The sequence below is a fragment of the Phymastichus coffea genome, unplaced genomic scaffold, assembly GCF_024137745.1.
Source record: "Phymastichus coffea isolate CEN01 unplaced genomic scaffold, Cenicafe_Pcof_1.1 PCOF00007, whole genome shotgun sequence".
Classification (NCBI taxonomy): domain Eukaryota; kingdom Metazoa; phylum Arthropoda; class Insecta; order Hymenoptera; family Eulophidae; genus Phymastichus; species Phymastichus coffea.
Genome location: NW_026706818.1, coordinates 3,105,816 through 3,126,323, shown reverse-complemented (window position 1 = coordinate 3,126,323; position 20,508 = coordinate 3,105,816).

Genomic DNA, 20,508 nt, shown 5'->3' with positions numbered 1-20,508 from the left:
ATTCTGTAAAGTTTACATGTGTACAAAACTTAATATTAATGGTTATTTACTTGTAAATTAAGAAAACTCATTTCTCAAAATTCGCGAATGTCTCGAATTTTCGATAAAATCTCTCCTGCAAAAATAAGCGGGAAAATCTGTGTATAAATAGGCCCACCTTTGCACAGGCTAGCATTCACTTCTAGCCTTGCAAGGTGAGCGCATGAGTCTGAATAAACTTGGATTAATACCTAAGTTCTTTCTCTCATTGTGATTAACTAAGTAAGACTATCCTTTCCTTATAATTTGAGCTCGACTTATAGAACATCTCGCGCTATAAGAAACTTGGGCCGAATTATATCCTATCAAAGAAAGACTTTAGCTCTGCTTATGGGACAATTCGCACCATAAGAAACTAGGGCATTGTCTGACTTTCCTCGAAACATTTTACCTATTTATGTATATTCGAATTACTTACATTTGATTTACTTATTTATTTGATTAACAATTAGAGTAAAATCATTGGAAACAAATTCTTACTCGTTAGCTATATTACGAGAGTTCGAATTATTTTATTTATAAGTGATACGAACATCACAGTATTTTAGTGGTATCTTAAAATCGCACAGGTTATTGTTTTAACCAAGCCTATGCACCAAACCTCGTAGGTGACATTGTAATATAAAAGGATTTTTTGAATTGCTGATCACGAATCCGAGGTTCTGTGACCGCTATCACGTCAAGATCAAGGTGATATGAAAGTCAAATCACTGTTACTTAAGAGAAAATCTAGGAAAAATTAGATATATATTTTTTATATTGATAAATTTGAAGATATTTATTTGACCCTACAAAATCATGTAGAGGTTAATTAAAAACTTTCAAGAAAAATTATAAAAAATTTATATTAAAGTTTTTTGGGTCGTTAATCACGAATTCGAGCTGGGCATGCCAAGTTCAAGGCCATTCAATGGTTAAATCACTATGAAACAAAAAAAACATCTGAAAAAGTTAAATATATATTTATTAAATCTGAGAATTTCAATCTGGGATCCAATAAATTCATTTTACATGAACTAACAATGCTTTCTCTCAGTCGCCTCTTTCAGTGTAGTTGGAAATTTCAGTAATAGAACTGTCAAATGAATAATCGAAGTAATGCTTAATTTTAGCATTTCCACTCGCAATTGAATACAATATTCTCTGTTGACATTTCGAGGGAGCTCTCTCTCTTTACAGTTTTTTGTTATAATAGTTGAGAGCCTCAGCGTCGAAACGAAGTAGAAATATTACAGATTCTATAAAAGATGCATATAAAAATTATTTCGGTTATTCCACCGTAAATCAAGATAAATCATGGATGCCAAAAAAAATTTGCGATTCTTGTCGTTTAATATTAACATGGTGGAATAAAAATAATTCTGACTCACAAATTTCTTTTTAGTTCCCCAACTATTTAACGTGAGCCTCGCAGTTATAACGACTGTTATTTTTGTTTGATTGATCTAACAGATTTTAATACTAAAGATAAATCTTCTATATATTATTCCATTGTTATGTTATTCTTAGCACTCTCCATTTTGTTAAGCAAAAATTTTTTTAATCCAATTTTAGAGCCAACCCGTTGTGAAAAAAATAATAATCAAACAATCATCTCAGGTTACACACGTGTGTTTCGTTGGTGAATATCCAACCTCATCAGATCTTTATTAAAAAACAAAACGAGAAAATGGTTACAATAACAGATATAAACCAAAAACAAATAAAAATCACCCTAACAAAACATTTACCTCAATTCGCAAGTCACAATCAAATTAAATATCACAATAAAGTCAAAAATACACTGTCAAACTCATCCTATAACTTAACATTCGTTCAAATACTCAAAATTCAAATCGGACAACGACTATGAAATAATGCAAATCAAAACAGTGTCTGTTACCTTTTATACCAAAACAAATCACAGGTAGACACACAATCAAATGTATCCCCTCTCCTATGCCATGAAAACGGTACATTAAGCATCATTGTACATCAAAACAAAATTTCAAAAATATTATAAATAAATGTGAGATCAGTCAGCTAAAACATCAAATAAACCTTTATATTGTTTACTCAGTAAACTAGTGTCTTTTTGTCTATTTATAGTGTTATAAGACAAATTAATATATATCATTTCCGAAATTAATATCTTACAATAATTAGACTCTCTAGCTAAAATTATTGTGTTGTCCCAGTCAAACGAATGTGTAGGATAATTTTTCAAATGCATAGGAACAGGAAGAGATTTATCTAAAGGTGTCTTACTATGCTCCTCTATGCGTTTTTTTAAACTTCTCTTAGTTTGACCAATATATACACACGGGCAACTATCACAACAAAATTTGTATACTACATTTGTCTCATTCCACTTATCTGTAACATCTTTACCCAGTTTTATTATAATGTCCAGCTTATGATTAATTAATGGTATACAATGAATATTAAATTTTCTTAAACTATGGTTACATAAGTTAAAAAATTTTTTATGAAAAGGCAACGTTAAAACCATCGATTTAATATTCGTATTTTTTCTATCATCCTGAGTAGTAATACTATTCCAAAATCTATGTTTACGAATGCGATCTAATATACATGTTTTAACAAATTTTTCCGGATAATCATTATTTTTTAAAATGCTCTTAACAATTTTTATATTATCTTCATGAAAGGTTGCATCAGATAGTAATAAAGATCTATTAATCAGATTATATACAATGTTTCTTTTTTGCTGAGTTGTATGGTTAGAATAAAAATTCAAAATTCTGCCTGAACAAGTCGGTTTTTGGAACCAATTAGTAACAATTTTACTGTTCTTGATTATTAACGAAATGTCTAAAAAAGTTATACTATTGTTACATTGGATTTCATGTGTTAAATTTAAATGATTATTATAATTATTAAAAATGTCCAAAACCAATTGTAAATTATCCCTTTTTATACATAAAATAGTGTCATCTACATATCTAAAATAAAAAAGTGGTGAACAATTATATTTTTCTCGCAAAACATTTAAACAATCTGTCTCCAAATCATCCATAACTAAATCAGCAAACAACGGCGATATTAGAGAACCCATCGGTGTACCAAAAATCTGTTTGTAAATTATTCCATCAAACTGGAAAAAAGTATTATCAAACAAAAACTTTACCGTATCAACTATTTCAGTAAAAGGTATCTCCGAAACAGAGTGAATCTTATTAAATCGCCTATCGAGACTCTCAATGACTAAATCACACGGAACGTTTGTAAACAAAGAGCTGACATCTAATGAAATTAACATATAATCTGACGGAACTATTATGTTCTGAAGTTTTTTTATAAGTTGAAAACCATTATCTATATGTGAAAAAGGACGTAAGTTACATTTTTTTATTTCTTTGTCTAATGAAATCCAATGTAATAATAGTATAACTTTTTTAGACATTTCGTTAATAATCAAGAACAGTAAAATTGTTACTAATTGGTACCAAAAACCGACTTGTTCAGGCAGAATTTTGAATTTTTATTCTAACCATACAACTCAGCAAAAAAGAAACATTGTATATAATCTGATTGATAGATCTTTATTACTATCTGATGCAACCTTTCATGAAGATAATATAAAAATTGTTAAGAGCATTTTAAAAAATAATGATTACCCGGAAAAATTTGTTAAAACATGTATATTAGATCGCATTCGTAAACATAGATTTTGGAATAGTATTACTACTCAGGATGATAGAAAAAATACGAATATTAAATCGATGGTTTTAACGTTGCCTTTTCATAAAAAATTTTTTAACTTATGTAACCATAGTTTAAGAAAATTTAATATTCATTGTATACCATTAATTAATCATAAGCTGGACATTATAATAAAACTGGACATTATAATAAAATTTTAGATAGAGAGTCTAATTATTGTAAGATATTAATTTCGGAAATGATATATATTAATTTGTCTTATAACACTATAAATAGACAAGAAGACACTAGTTTACTGAGTAAACAATATAAAGGTTTATTTGATGTTTTAGCTGACTGATCTCACATTTATTTATAATATTTTTGAAATTTTGTTTTGATGTACAATGATGCTTAATGTACCGTTTTCATGGCATAGGAGAGGGGATACATTTGATTGTGTGTCTACCTGTGATTTGTTTTGGTATAAAAGGTAACAGACACTGTTTTGATTTGCATTATTTCATAGTCGTTGTCCGATTTGAATTTTGAGTATTTGAACGAATGTTAAGTTATAGGATGAGTTTGACAGTGTATTTTTGACTTTATTGTGATATTTAATTTGATTGTGACTTGCGAATTGAGGTAAATGTTTTGTTAGGGTGATTTTTATTTGTTTTTGGTTTATATCTGTTATTGTAACCATTTTCTCGTTTTGTTTTTTAATAAAGATCTGATGAGGTTGGATATTCACCAACGAAACACACGTGTGTAACCTGAGATGATTGTTTGATTATTATTTTTTTCACAACGGGTTGGCTCTAAAATTGGATTAAAAAAATTTTTGATTATTCCATTGTCTCTTCCGATACCAAACCAGTTTTACGAGAATCTTCTAACTGTGAGGAGTCATTACCTTTCGTGAAAAAAGGATTTTTTCCTGGATCTCCCAAGAACTCGGAGCAAATGAGAAACATCAAGGAGAAAGAAGATGAACAAGCAGCTGAACGGTACATTTCGATAAAGATGAATCTGTTCTATTACTCACGCAAGCTCTTCTAAATAATTTGGTGAAAGATTTAGATCTACGCAAGAATAGATCTGAACATCTAGATTCCAAGTTGAAAGAGGTGAATCTGCTGTCTCCAGAAATATCTTTTTTTTTGGTACAGGAGCAGAGAGCAAGAACATATTGAATTTTTTACAGAGCAAGATCAATTGACAAACTACAAGGGTGGTCCGATAAGTACATAGCCTCACCGCCCGATGGCGCCACTCTCGCAAAAGAAATATTCTATCACGAAGTACAACCTTCTCGATGGTTACTGTCAAGATTTCAGCCGGATTGGAGTTGTAGTTTATTTTGAGAGCGTGTGAAAGCAAGTGTGTCCGTTGATTTTTGAAAAATGGAAAAAGAGCAGTATCGGTCGGTGATTTGATTCCTGTTTTTGGAAGGGAAATCGCGCAGCGAAATCAAAAAGCGCTTGGATGCTGTGTACGGTGACTCTTTTCCTTCGATGGCGACCGTCAAAAATTGGTTTAACGAGATTCAACGTGGTCGCACGTCGATTTTTGAAGAGCCACGTCCAGGTGCTCCGAAAACGGCTACCACGGAGGATAACGTCACAAAAATTCACGATCTCGTATTGGCAGATCGACGATTGAAGGTGCGCGAGATAGCTAAGATTGTAGGCATCTCAAAAGACCGCGTGGATCATGTCCTGCATGAAATTTTGGGCATGAGAAAGCTGTCGGCGCGATGGGTGCCGCGTTTGCTCACTCCGGACAACAAGCGCAACCGTGAGACAACTTCAGAGCAATGTTTGACGCTGTTTAAGCGCAATCCGAAGGAGTTTCTGCGTCGTTTTCGTGACAGTCGACGAAACATGGATCCACTGGTATACAGCAGAGATCAAGGAACAGTCGAAACAGTGGACTTTACCCGGCGAAAGTGCTCCGAAGAAGGTGAAGACTGCCCCATCGGCCGGAAAGGTGATGGCCACCGTCTTTTGGGATTCACAAGGTGTGATCTACATCGACTACCTGGAGAGGAGCAAAACGGTCACAGGGCTGTACTATGCCGAATTATTGAGCCGATTTGACGTCGAATTGCAGAAAAAACGGCCCCATTTGGCGAAGAAAAAAGTGCTCTTCCACCATGACAACGCACCAGCTCACACCTCCGCCGTCGCCATGGCGAAATTGGTTGAATTAGGCTACGAACTGCTGCCCCATCCACCGTATTCTCCAGATTTAGCCCCGTGCGACTTCTTTTTGTTTCCAAACTTGAAAAAGTCGCTCACCGGGCATAAATTTGAGTTGAATGAGGAGGTAATCGCTGCCACGGAAGCCTACTTTTCAGACCTCGAGGAAACGTATTTTTCAGACTTTTTTTTTTAATAAAAAAATAGAAATATGAACTAACATGAGAACAATCCTTATTATGACTTTTAAATTGCTTGCTGAAATACTAACGCAGAATAATATCGAACTTGTAAACTTTTTTATATATTACGCATGATGAAAAATATACTCGAATTTTCTCAAATAAAAATAATTGTTTGTCAATCCCTAATTGGCCTCGCACCTATTGAAAAATGCTAACAAATAATGGAAGAAACTAATTGCTCTACTATAAGCGGACACAACGGTTGCAATCGTACTTACAAAAGAATTAAAAATAAATACTTGTAGATACATCAAAAAAAGGATGTTCAGTAATTTATTCAAAAATGTTTTTCATGCCAGTAGATAAGCAATGTATGTTCTGGGACACAAAGGAGCCGACAAAGGATGCCGCCAATGTATAAGGATACGTGTATGTTCTGGGACACAAAGGAGCCGCCCGATGAAGGTGTGAAGGTAGTGACACCTTTTAATTAAAGGTCAGACCCCATGGTGAGTGCCTAAAAGGGATTTGATGTACCTTTGACACCTTCCGCGTGCCAGTGGGCCCCATGCTGAGTGTTAAGGGGCATTTGATGTTGGTTTGACACCTCGCGCGCGCCGCCAATGTATAAGGATACGTGTATGCTCTGGGACAGAAAGGAGCCGCCCGATGAAGGTGTGAAGGTAGTGACACCTTTTAATCGCGATAAGGTGAGACCCCATGCCGAGTGTTGCATTTGATGTTCGTTCGACACCTCCGGCGTGCCAGTGGGCCCTTCGAGGGGGCCAGTCTCCTTCCCCCCTCCTTCGATAGTAGGACGCTTCACCCACCCACCCACCAATCCACCCACCCACCAACCCACCCACAGAGGTTGTTAAGGTAGGATGCTGTAGAAGTCGGTAGGGTGTTTGGTAAACTATATGCTTATGCTGGCTGAGTGAAGGACCCTCGGAGAGGGGGTAGCGTCTCTAACTTGCTAGACGCGTACGCCGTATAGTGAGGATGCTGTTTTCACTCTCTCTCTCTCTCTCTCTCTCTCTCTCTCTATCCCTCTCTCTCGCTCTCCTTCGATAGTAGGACGCTTCACCCACCCGCCCACCCACCCACAGAGGTTGTTAAGGTAGGATGCTGTAGAAGTCGGTAGGGTGTTTGGTAAACTATATGCTTATGCTGGCTGAGTGAAGGACCCTCGGAGAGGGGGTAGCGTCTCTAGCTTGCTAGGCGCGTACGCCGTATAGTGAGGATGCTGTTTTCACTCTCTCTCTCTATCTCTCTCTCTCTCTCTCTCTCTCTATCCCTCTCTCTCACTCTCCTTCGATAGTAGGGCGCTTCACCCACCCACCCACAGAGGTTGTTAAGGTAGGATGCTGTAGAAGTCGGTAATAGTGCGGATGCTGTTTTCTCTCTCTCTCTCTCTCTCTCTTTCTCGCTCTCCTTCGATAGTAGGGTGCTTATACTAGCTGAGTGTGGACCCTTGGAGAGGGGGTAGCGTCTCTAGCTTGCTAGGCGCGTACGCCGTATAGTGAGGATGCTGTTCTCTCTCTCTCTCTCTCTCTCTCTCTCTCTATCCCTCTCTCTCACTCTCCTTCGATAGTAGGGCGCTTATGCTGGCTGAGTGTGGGCCCTCGGAGAGGGGGTAGCGTCTCTAGCTTGCTAGACGCGTACGTCGTATAGTGTGGATGCCGTTCTCTCTCTCTCTCTCGCTCTCCTTCGATAGTAGGGTGCTTAGTAAGCTTATGCTAGCTGAGTGTGGGCCCTCGGAGAGGGGGTAGCGTCTCTAGCTTGCTAGGCGCAGCCACCACCCACCCACCCACCTCCTACCTTTTGTCTGACTACTCCCTCTTCAACCTACAGCGCCGAAACCGCTGCTTTCAGCGCCACCATAGTGCTTAAAAGCCGTGCTCGATGGGAAAAGAGCGCAGTCTTTCGAGACAGCCCGCTTCACTAGCTTTCTTAGCAGTGACAAGCAGTAGTAGTAGTAGTAGTAGTAGTAGTACTAGTAATAGTAGTAGTATTACTAGTTGACCTACGTGCATTTTCATTACAATGGCTTCTATTGCTTATTTTGAAAATACAGTACGCGATTTATGGAAAGCCTATTACAACTCAGACGCTAATAAGGATGATTTTATTAGATGGAAAAATATAATAATTACCGCTTTGCATTCTCTTGAAGAATATATGTTACGGCCTAACTTAAGTAGAGCAATACGACAGAGATGTCAAACATGCGCTACTCATTTAAATTCAATCGAAATTAATTTAAATAATTCCATAAAAGTCGGAGGAAATGTTAATTCATTACGAGTCATTCCAAACCAAATTGAAGGGGATGGAGTTATTTGGCGTGAAATAAATTCAGCATTTGAAAAACGTATCATTACTGCATTCATAGCCAATCAAGAACATAGAGATATAAAGTCATTCTTAAAAGCAGCAAATAAATTATTACAACTACAAATACCAAAATATCTTTCAATTCATAATGCTCTAAAAATAAATATAGAAATGTCAGCTCAATTTACCGTAATAAAAGATAATGTAGAGGACATTCAAATAAAGTATTTCAACACCGAAAATGTTTCTATTTATAAAACGACAGATCTTAAATTATGGTTTACAGAAAATATTGAAGATGTTATACTTAAAAATTTAGAAGAATTTCAAGAAAAAGATTCCGGTTGGACATTAAAAACTATCATCGGTATTACTGTTAATATAAATAAATTTAATCCTTTCAAACCTGGCTCATATATTCAACTACCAAAACAAATAGCAGATAAAAAAGCAATTATCAACGTTCAAAATACAGATAATGAATGTTTTAAATGGGCTGTGCTTGCCTGTCTTCATCCAGCTAGATTTCATAGCGAAAGAGTTCAAAATTATATGCCCTTTGCGAATGAATTGAAATTCGATGATATAAACTTTCCTGTTGAGGTAAAGAATATTCCTAAATTTGAAAAATTAAATAGTATTTCAATAAATCTATACATACTAAAAAAATACGGTTTGAAATTCGAAGTCTCACCATATTATATATCAACTTTAAAACAAGATAAGCATGTAAATCTTTTGTTACTACAAAGCGATTATATTGATGAGAATGAAACAGAAAAATCTAATAGATCAAATAACAGTGATAATTTCAAATTAAAATTCCACTATGTATGGATTAAAAACTTATCTGCTCTTGTTAGAAGTCAAGTAACGAAACATACTGCACAAATTTATCTCTGTGAACGCTGTCTCCACTATTTTAATAATAAAGAAAAATTGAATATTCATGAGACTGATTGTTCAAAATTAAATAAATGTAGAGTTAATCTACCTAATTTTCCTCTTCTGAAATTTAATCATTATGATCGAAAAGAAATGGTTCCGTTTATTATCTATGCTGATTTAGAGTGCTTATTGAAACCAGTAAATAACGGACGATCCTTCCAAGACCATGAAGCCTTTAGTGTGGGGCTTTATATAAAATGTAGTTATGATGATTCCAAATCAGTCTTTAAGATGTATAGAAAAAAACTGAATGAAGAACAATCACCCGCACAATGGATTATCAAACAATTTCAGATTTTGTTAGATGAAATGAATCAAATATATAAGAATGCAATAGAAATGAATCTTTCATGACGTAATCAAATGGATTTCAAGATGAGCAAAATGTGTCATATTTGTAGAAAATATTTTCAACCTGATGAAACAAGAGTCAGAGATCATTGTCATTTGACGGGTCGATTTAGAGGTGCTGCTCACGCATCCTGTAATTTAAATTATAAGAATCCTTATTTTATACCAGTTGTCTTCCATAACCTTACTGGATATGATTCTCATTTTATAATAAAAGAAATAGCTACTAGCTCTGATCTTGAGGGAAATGTGACTGTTTTAGCTGAAAACAAGGAAAGATATATAGCTTTCACAAAACATGTGGACGGTAGTACTATAAATTTTCGATTTATTGATTCGTTTCGTTTTATGCCATCATCTCTCGAAAAACTGTCTTCATACTTAACCAAACTAAATATCGTAGAGCATGAATTCAAGATAGATAAATATACAAAAACACAAATAGAATTATTGAAGAGAAAAGGCGTTTTTCCATATGAGTATGTTAACAGTTTTGAAAGATTAAAACAGACTCAATTACCACCTATCGAAGATTTTCATAGTCAATTGATAGATAGCAACATCTCTGAAGCTGACTATGAGCATGCTCAAAAAGTGTGGAATGCATTTGACATCATTGATTTAGGACAGTATTCTGATTTATATTTAAAAACTGACGTATTACTCTTGGCCGATATTTTTGAAAATTTTCGTAAAACGTGTATGGACGCTTATCAACTCGACCCGGCACACTATTATACTACTCCTGGATTAACATGGGATGCTATGTTAAAGTGTACAAAAATTGAGCTAGAACTTTTAACCGATATAGACATGGTTTTATTCATCCAAAAAGGCATTCGAGGAGGTATTAGTCAATGCTGTAATAGATACTCAAAAGCTAATAATCGATATATGGGCTCAGAATATAATGAAAAAGAACCTAGCAAGACTTTGATGTACTTTGACGTTAACAATTTATATGGATGGGCAATGACGCAATCATTACCATATAAAAATTTTAAGTGGGTCTCTAACATCGATGAGCCTCATTTTTTCAATGTTTCCGATAACAATGAGGTTGGATATATTTTAGAAGTTGATCTAGAGTATCCAAAAGAACTACACGACGAACATAAGGACCTTCCACTTTGTCCTGAACACAACACACCACCTGGGTCAAGACAAAAAAAACTTTTAACAACACTGTATGATAAAGAACGATATGTCATTCATTATAGAGCGCTAAAGCAGGCTATTAAATACGGACTCAAAATAAAACAAATACACAGAGCACTTCAGTTTAATCAAAAGCCTTGGCTTAAAACTTATGTAGATTTGAATACAGAAAAAAGAAAACAAGCTAGAAATGAATTTGAAAAGTTATTCTATAAACTCATGATTAATACAGTATACGGAAAGACTATGGAGGATGAAAGGAAACGAAAAGACGTTAAATTAATTAGTACATGGAGTGGTAGATATGGAGCAGAAGCACGGATCGCGCAACCCAACTTTCATAGTAGTTCAATCTTTGATGAAAATTTAGTAGCAATACAGTTATCATGGACGTCTATTAGTATTAAAAAACCAATATATATTGGACTTTGTGTGCTAGATCTCTCAAAAACATTAGTATATGACTTCCACTATGGCTACATAAAAGAAAGACTACCTCATAAAGCAAAATTACTTTATACTGATACAGATAGCCTCGTATATGAATTTAAAGATGTTGATATATATGAAATAATGAAAGAAGATATCAATAAATTTGATACATCAGATTACTCAGAAAATAATCAGTTTAATATGCCGTTAGTTAATAAAAAGGTTCTCGGTATTATGAAAGATGAATGCAATGGTAATATTATGAGAGAATTCATTGGACTTCGAAGTAAAATGTATAGTATACTAATAGAAAACCATCAAGCAATAAAGAAAGCAAAAGGCGTAAAAACACATACTGTCATAAAAACAATAGATCATGAAGATTTTCGAAACTGTTTATTGGATTTAGAAATTATTAGGCGTGAGCAATGTAATATACGAAGTGTATTACATCAAGTAAGAACAGAAAGAGTGCAGAAAGTAGCACTAAGTCCATATGATGATAAACGATGTATATTCGATAAAAATCCTGATACACTTCCATGGGGTCATTACAAAACTATTGAAACGTCAAAGCTTAAAATCAAGAGTGCGGAAGAACGCAGGAAAAGAAAGATCATAGAAATGGAAGAAAATCCTCAAGAAAGTTGTAAGCTTCCTCTAACCTCCGACAGAAGTCTCTCAGAACAGAGTAGTATGAAAGAAAGTTGTAAGCTTCTTCCAACCTCCGACAGAAGTCGCTCAGAACAGAGTAGTAATAGTGGGGAGGAAGAAGGCTCAGTTAGGAAAAGACTAAGGATAGAATAGTGAGAGAGTGGGGACAACGGTAGAGTGGGGGACAACGGCAAACATGGCGACTGAAGTCTGAGGAGTATGGGCAATGGAATCATATGAGAAGTTACTCAAGTGGGGATAAGGCGAAAAGAGAGGGAAATTACGGCGGCTCGAGTTCTCCGAGAGGGGACGCATGGTACAAAACGGAGAACACACCTCAGTCCGGCGCAGTTATTCAGCAGTAGGTTGAAGCAACAGCAGTAGTCTCTCTTCCTAGTTCTCCTATTAGACTTCTAAATTTTCTCTTAAAAGTAAGTTTCTTGTATACTAGTAGCTCTCTAACTATATATCCTAGTAGTATTAATTATTGATTGATTTTTTGTTATTGTAGAATGGACTTTTCATCAATTAATAGAATAGCCAAATCAGCATTTTTACCAAGAAAAACAATGACGCAATTAGAGAATAACTGCACCTACATGATAACGAGATTAAGATGGCTTAATACTTGTTATGGATTTAGCGTAGTGATAACAGTAGACGATGAAATTGAAGTATTTTTACCTAAGCGAGTAAGCTTAGCATTAGAAAAAGATGAAGCTATGCTGAAAAAATTATTCGAGACCGTGGAAAGAAAGGAGTTGTTTATTTACCATCGAGAAGGCTCGAATTTTGAATTTAAAAATTAATCTAGCATAATATGTAAATGTATAAATAGTAAATAAATTTATATTTAAAATTTTAATTATCTCTTTAATCCAAATTTAATTATTCCTTCAAATCCTTTTTTTGGAGAGGTTGAAGTAATTCCTTATGCGTTCTTTCTGCTGAGTTTCGACTTAGTGTAAAGGTCTCATAAGCAATGTTAGTAGTGGAAGCACCTCACAGGTGAGAGCGATGGTTGGGGCTCTCACCATTCCCTAATAAAAAATAAGAAAGAGAGGGGGGGGATTTCGGCGGCTCGAAAAGCGAAGTAGTGGGGTTATATTCTAAAATATCGATAAGATGTTAATAGGAATACCATTCTGTTCGAAGCATTGGTAAGAAGAAGAAGTAGTAGTAATAGTAGAAGCTTAGCCATGCCAGCTATAAGAGACAACAGGAGATCTCACTCCTCTTCTAAGCATGTATGGTTTGCGAAGAATGTTAAAATACATCATCTTCCATACGAAGAAAAAGACTCTAGAAAAGGTATTTGGGAGCAAATAGCACGAGATCACGAACGTTTCCAAAGACGTATTGCTGAATTGAATAAAGTTATATCACGAGTATTACTCAAGAAACGTATATTGATGATGAATAGAATGCTTGGTCCTATATTAGAAAATCATCACACTATATATATGTTAAATAAAATGGAAATCTAATTTAAAGTAGAGGGAGGCGGTTGTGGCGGCTCGAAAACCAAAGTAGTGGGGAAAGGTTTTAAAAGAGCTGTGAGCCTCGAAGAGCTTCATTCTGCCTCAAGAATCGAGTAGTAGCAGTAGTAGCAGTAGTAGCAGTAGTAGCAGCAGTAGTAGCAGCAGCAGCAGTAGCAGCAGCAGCAGTAACAGTACAAACAGCAGTGAGAGCAGTAGTAGTAGAAGTAGTAGTAGAAGTAGTATTAGAAGAAGAATACGTAACATTCTAGATTTCTTTACCTACAGCAAGATGAATTTTGAAATGTTGAATAACATTGGAATGAAGCTTTTCGATATACTTCCTGAAAAAAGTCATTATGAATTGCATGAAGATGAGAATTATCTAATAACATTCATGAGACAAGATGAATCTCGAATTATTCTTGAACTCGATTGTGAGTTCGAAATTGTTCTACCGGACCGAATGTCAAGAGCGATAATTCATCATTTGGATCTTTTTATTTATCTTTCTGATAGAGTACAAAAATATGCATTATTTATTCAATATTATGGATGTGATCGATTTCAATTTAATATTAAGTAAATGTATTTGTATATCTTATTAGTTCTTAATAAAGATTGTATTATATAAATTTATTTTCTGGAGAGGTAAATGAGTCATTAGTGTTTCTATTATAGCAGGTTTCGACTTGTCTTAATGGACTCACTAGTGTCGAATATAAAAAATGGAAGTACCTCACAGGTAAGAGCGAAGGTTGGGGCTCTTATCCTTAAAATAAAAAAAAAAAACAATGGAATATTTATAAATGAAAACAATTATTTATTTAAATACAAGCTAGATACATATAAATTTATATTTGTAATTCATTGTTGTATAGTCTCCTTATTTATCCAAGAATTGTGAGTATTATCAAAGCCAAGCCATTTTACATAGACTTCATTACCCCGTCTTCTGAGAATTTTTTCTACAAGATAAATATCAGGATACATAGCTTTCTGTAGTTCTTGCTCATAAAAACCTCCAACAATGGGATTTTCTTGATAATCTAGTAGGTGATATATTACAGGTTTAGTTCTCGAAATACGATGAATAGTAAAAATTTCTGTAGACCAATTAGGCGTATATCCTTTTTCAAAAACGTGTTTAGACTTGCTTACTCGCACTTTATCTCCTACCTGGAATTTCGGTTTTTTGAAAAGACGTTGATCGTAAGAGAATCGTGTCAAGACCTGCATTTCATTTTCTTTAGTCACGTCTTTAGGCTTCATATTTATTGTACGGTGTTTTTGATTATTATAAGATTCTATTAAACTGGGGAGAAAGTCAATCCACTTATAATTTCCTATTAAACTGAATTTTTTCCACATAATATTTTTTAGTGTTCGATTGAAACGTTCACAAATTGATGCTTTAAGATTGCTATAAGTAGAATAAAGGTTTATTTTATATTTTTTCATTAAACTTTCAAAATTTGTATTGTAGAACTCTTTGCCTATATCCACTTGGAGATTTTTAGGAATGCGTCCCTTTTTTAATACAGACTCCATTGCGTTAGTGACATCTGTAGCAGTTTTCTGTTTTACTGGAACTCCCCAAGCATATTTAGAGAACGTATCTATAATAGTTAACAGATAGCGAAAACCTTTATTCTCTCTAGAATAGTTTTGCATCTCAACAAGATCAGCTTGCCACGTCTCATCTATTCCGCGTATATCGACTTTTCGACGAGGATAGTTTCGACGTGCTGGTTTGTGTAACTCATCCACCACTCTTTGATGTTTCATTTTAAAGTTTTTTTTTTTTAAATTTCAAACGGTCCAATTTTTGTAAAAATGTCTAACGGTCCAATAGTTTTTTCTATCACTTTCTCTTTCTGTTTCTCTTTATGATTACTAATATTATCTTTTTCTAACTTAGCAATAATTACTTGATGCTTTACTAATTCTAATCTTATTGTATCCAATGATTTTGAGAGATCATTTATCATACTCGTAAGCGTAGTAACGTTAGGTATAATAGTTTTTTGCAACGTTCGTAAGTTTACAGCATCGTTACTCTCCTGAGGATCGGCTATATAACAAATTCTTTTGTCATTCGCGTCGTATTGTCCGTCTTTAGTGATATTATACCCTATACCAGGAGGACCTTGATTACCCTCCTTTTTTTTCAATGTACGTCCAAACACATCAACACTCATTTTATTACTGAGGAATATTTAGAATTGTCTTAATATATATAGCCAGCTTCACGTAATTCTTCAATGATTGAATGAATTTCATTAATATGACTAGGATTACCAGCGGTTTGTTCGGCGATAAGCAATCTCAATCGATCAACGAGCTCGTTTGGATCATCCCAATATACATAATCAAATAATGTTCCTTTTCTTGCTATTTTATAGTTAGGAAAAAGACCTCTTCCATCAATAGTCAATTTTCGCTTCTTAGCACTACCACTTAAAGATAAATTTGGACCAATATACTTTTTGAATTTATTTACATGCTTATTGCGATATTCTCCATTTGTTTCATATCTCTTACGATGAGCGTTAGTGATTTCAAGAATTTTTATATAATTTTCAATATCTGATGAACTGATTAATTTAGAATTAGGTTCTTTACGAAAGAGAAGTTCCATTAATCCAGATGTCTTGCTGAATGCTTTATCATTCACAGTCACATTATCGTTTTGGAAAGAAATTGGAGAATTGCCTATGACATATGTATTTTCATGCAAGCGAACGCCAAATGTCTTGTCTAAATTACTTTTCTGTTGCGGTTCATGCAATAGTCGAATATAGTTTCCTACAATCGAGTCATCCAATAGCTGTTTTTGTTGTTTTGAACTAACATTGTCTAAATTTATTGCGGTTCTATCAAGTGTTGATTCACTAGTCTTACTAAATTCATCTTCATCACCATCATCAGTAATAGACATAGCGAATTCAAATGTAGAATCAAGCGGATGTAATGTTGAATTTAAGTCATTAACAGTACTATTGAAATATCGAGATTTATAGGGAGTGTCAGCTGTTGTTTTTGACTTGAAAACTTTATCGAACGTAATTTTCTTCTCCTTGTTCGTTTCCTGTTCAGTATTATCGTTAGTTTTATCAATAGCTACCTCCACAAGTTTCTTCAATGGATCAACCATAGGTTTAAAAGTTTCATTCAATGTATTTTCTAAATCAGCTTTGTCACGTTTTATTAGTTGATACTTACGTCTGATGGCATCACGAGCCTCAGATAATTGCTCGAGCATCTTCTTTTCTTTTTCAAAATTAGCCATGTTGACGCTTGCAGTTTCTAAAGTTAAATAATCTTCATTCGTTCACTCCGTTATATTTATAGCAAAAGAATCGAATCCTTTTCTATACCGTCCATGATTGATTGGTTTATCTCTATCAATAACTATAAATCCATGATTATCGTCTCTCCAACATTTTGAACAAATTACTTTAAACTTCTCATAAGTCATATCTGAGTTAACATGATCGTTATAAATATGTTTAATATTCACGTCATCTTGTCGAAACAAAACTAGTAAATTCACATTATCTCGAATGAGATGCTTCGGTATGCGAGCGTATGATTGACAGAGATAGAAACTATCTACCTTTTTATGTCTTCCCATACAGAAGAATGCTCTCACGTTGTCCTGCTTTTCAGTGGCTATATCGTCAAAAATCATGATGGAATTTGGATTAGCTTTATCCGGTGGAACAACTGCCTCATGCTCGCTGAAGGCATAATACTGTATACCATCAATCGGTTCCAATAAATCTTTTAAAAACTTATACTTTGGTTGATTGAGAGACTTTGAATAAACATAAATGTTTTCAAATCTAAGTCCATTAGGATGTGTGATTAGTGTTAGCAAACAGTTAGTTTTCCCACAGTTACTAGGACCACAGAAAACTGCTCGTATACTGTCAGGCAGTAGTTCACCATGTCTTTTTTCTCGTTTTTCCGTCTCAACCACATTATCAAAATTTATGACTTGCAACTTAAGTGGTTGCTCTTTGAAGTCCATATTGTTTTCTAATCACCGATCGAAGGACGAATGAGACTACTAACTATAAAAAGACTGTTTATATATTTTTAGTTTCATTAAGACTTTGTCTTCTGATGAGGTATGATCATTTGTTACAAAAGAAAGACTGGTGGTGCTGGCTTAGTGAATAAGATCATTAATAACTTACCATTCGAAGCTCATTTGCCTGGTTATCAGTATTGCGGACCGGGAACTAAATTGAAAAAACGACTTGCTCGTGGTGATCCTGGAAAAAATCCGCTAGACGCTGCTTGTAAAGATCACGATATTACTTATTCTCAAAATCGAGAGAACATTGAGGCGAGAAACGAAGCCGACAAAATTCTAGCTAAACAAGCCTGGGATAGAGTGCAAGCGAAAGATAGTAGTTTTGGTGAGAAAGTTGCTGCATTTGCTGTAGCCAACATAATGAAAGTTAAAAGTAAACTTGGTATGGGTGTTAAAATTTTAAAACGAGGAAAGAAACGAGGTAAGGGATTAAAAAATCGCCAACAACGACGACAGCGACGAAAGACACATGTAAAAAGGAAAAATCTATCAATTGCATTGAAAAAAATTATTAACGCTGCCTCGAGAAGTGTTGTTCCTAGTAATAAATCACTCTTTGTCTTTCGTTCGGCTATAAAAGGCGCTAAAGAAGCTGTGAAGAAGGCTGGAGGAAGAAGAAAAATAAATGTTCCTCGTATTCTACCAATTCCTAGTAAAGTGGGTTGAGCTCTTCCTTTTTTAATTCCATTATTTGCCGCTTTGAGCGCCACTGGAGCTTTAGCTGGAGGAGCTGCTTCAATAGCAAAAGCCGTTAACAGTGCTAAGGCCGCTCAAAATGAATTGAAAGAGGCTCATAGACACAATAAAACTATGGAAGCTATTGCTATTGGTAAAGGACTTTATTTGAAACCACATCGTAAAGGTTATGGTCTTCATCTGAAACCATATTCAAGTGGAAAAGGTTTAAAAAAAAAAGCTCGAAATAACTTTACCTAATCGAGCACTGACAGATCATGATATAAGAAAATATGCTAAAATACTAAAAATTGCAAATTTTCGAGGTGTTTTTATGCGTGATGCTCTACCGACCGATGGGCCTCGATATCAAGAGACAGCTATTGTAAATTTGGATAATAAACGGGGGCCAGGTACTCATTGGGTAGCATATAAAAAGAAAGGCGATGAGGTTATGTATTTTGATACTTTTGGTAATCTACAGCCGCCAATAGATCTATTGCTTTATCTCAAAGTTAATAGAATCATGTATAATTATATTAGATATCAAGATTTTAATACATATAATTGCGGCCATCTTTGTCTCAAATTTCTTTTAAACAAACTATAGAAAAGACGACTAGTATATAAAATACTCATGCAAAGAATGACTGTCATTTGATTTGAATCTGTCATGGAGAATACATTAACATTGAGTCTCTCGGGAACATCATCCGTACTCGAATCATATTATTTTCCACCGATCGAATTGATAGCAAACAAAAAATACGTTCTTGGTCTAGTTGAGCTATTGACATTTAATTCAATACCAAACATTGACGTTGGTTGTAATAAATTTTACATTGAAGGTCAAGAAGCTATCACTTTACCGACTGGTAGCTACGAAATAGAAGATATTGAAAACTTTCTCATAGACGAATTAGCACCTAAAGGTATATCGTTTAGCCTAAAACCAAATAATAATACTTTACGTAGTGTCATTCGGTGCAGTCAAAAAATACATTTTGAACCAGAAGATTCTATTGGATCAATTTTAGGCTTCACTAAACGCACGCTCGTTGAAAACGAAACACATAGTTCTGACTTACCCGTCACTATACTCAAAGTCAATGCTTTACGTGTAGAGTGTAATATTACTACAGGCTCTTACATAAACGATCGCAAAGTACATACTATACATGAATTTTTCCCAGCAGTCCCACCTGGATATAAGATTATAGAAGTTCCCTCTCACGTCATTTACCTTCCAGTCGCTGTGAGGAGCATTGATCATTTTCAAATTCGTATAGTTGATCAAGACGGAAACCTAGTTAACTTTCGAGGAGAAGTCATCACAGTGCGAGTGCATATAAAGACCATATCTTAGTAATGGGTATCATTTACAATATAAAGAGCGGCCGAGGCTATATTAAAAGACAAAAATGTCGAACAGCAATCAGTCAACAGCGAGCTATCAGACCGCTCACACCTCAGAACATTCAATTCCTGAAAAGCTTGAGACTAGAAGTCGTCGAAAATCGTGGAAGAAAATATTGTGCATATTAGTGTGTTGTATAAAACAACAACAACAACAACAATATGGAGGGAATTCTAGACATTCATTCAGCTGTCACTTTTGATGAGTCTATAGCTCATTATGAAGTTCATGCGCATCAGCCTTATTCATTATCATATTTCAATAATAGCGATGAAATTCATATAGCAATTCAACATCAAGATTTATCTCTGCTTCCATCGCGCAGTATGATTCATATTTGTGGTAGGTTAACCAAGCCGGACGGTACTACGCCAGTGGAGAACACTTTATTAGTCAACAACGCCCTCTGTCATTTGTTCGAGGAAATACGATATGAAATAAATGCTATTGAAATTGATAAAGTGAAAAATGTAGGCTTAACAACTCTCATGAAAAATTGGCTTTCACTCAATCCATGTCAGAGCTCTATCTCTCTAGAGTTCACATTAACTTCAGCATCTTTTCAAATGGATTTCGTAATAGATTTTCAAGGATTTCAAAGTTTTAACGAGACTTTTGTTTGTAAAGAACTAGCATATCTACCATTAGATATAGATACTGTTCCAACTGTGTTTTTCTTCGAACCACCATATCATTGGTTTCAACTTCCTATCAAGTATCGAAAAGTGAATCATTTCTTAGAAACGTGTCATCATGGTTTATTATGGAGATCCGGTCTTATTCCATATAAAAATTTAGCACGTGTACTAAACAATCATTTAAATAATTCTAGAAATATTTATGTAAAAGGATTAACAAAGAAACAATGGTTACAGAAAAT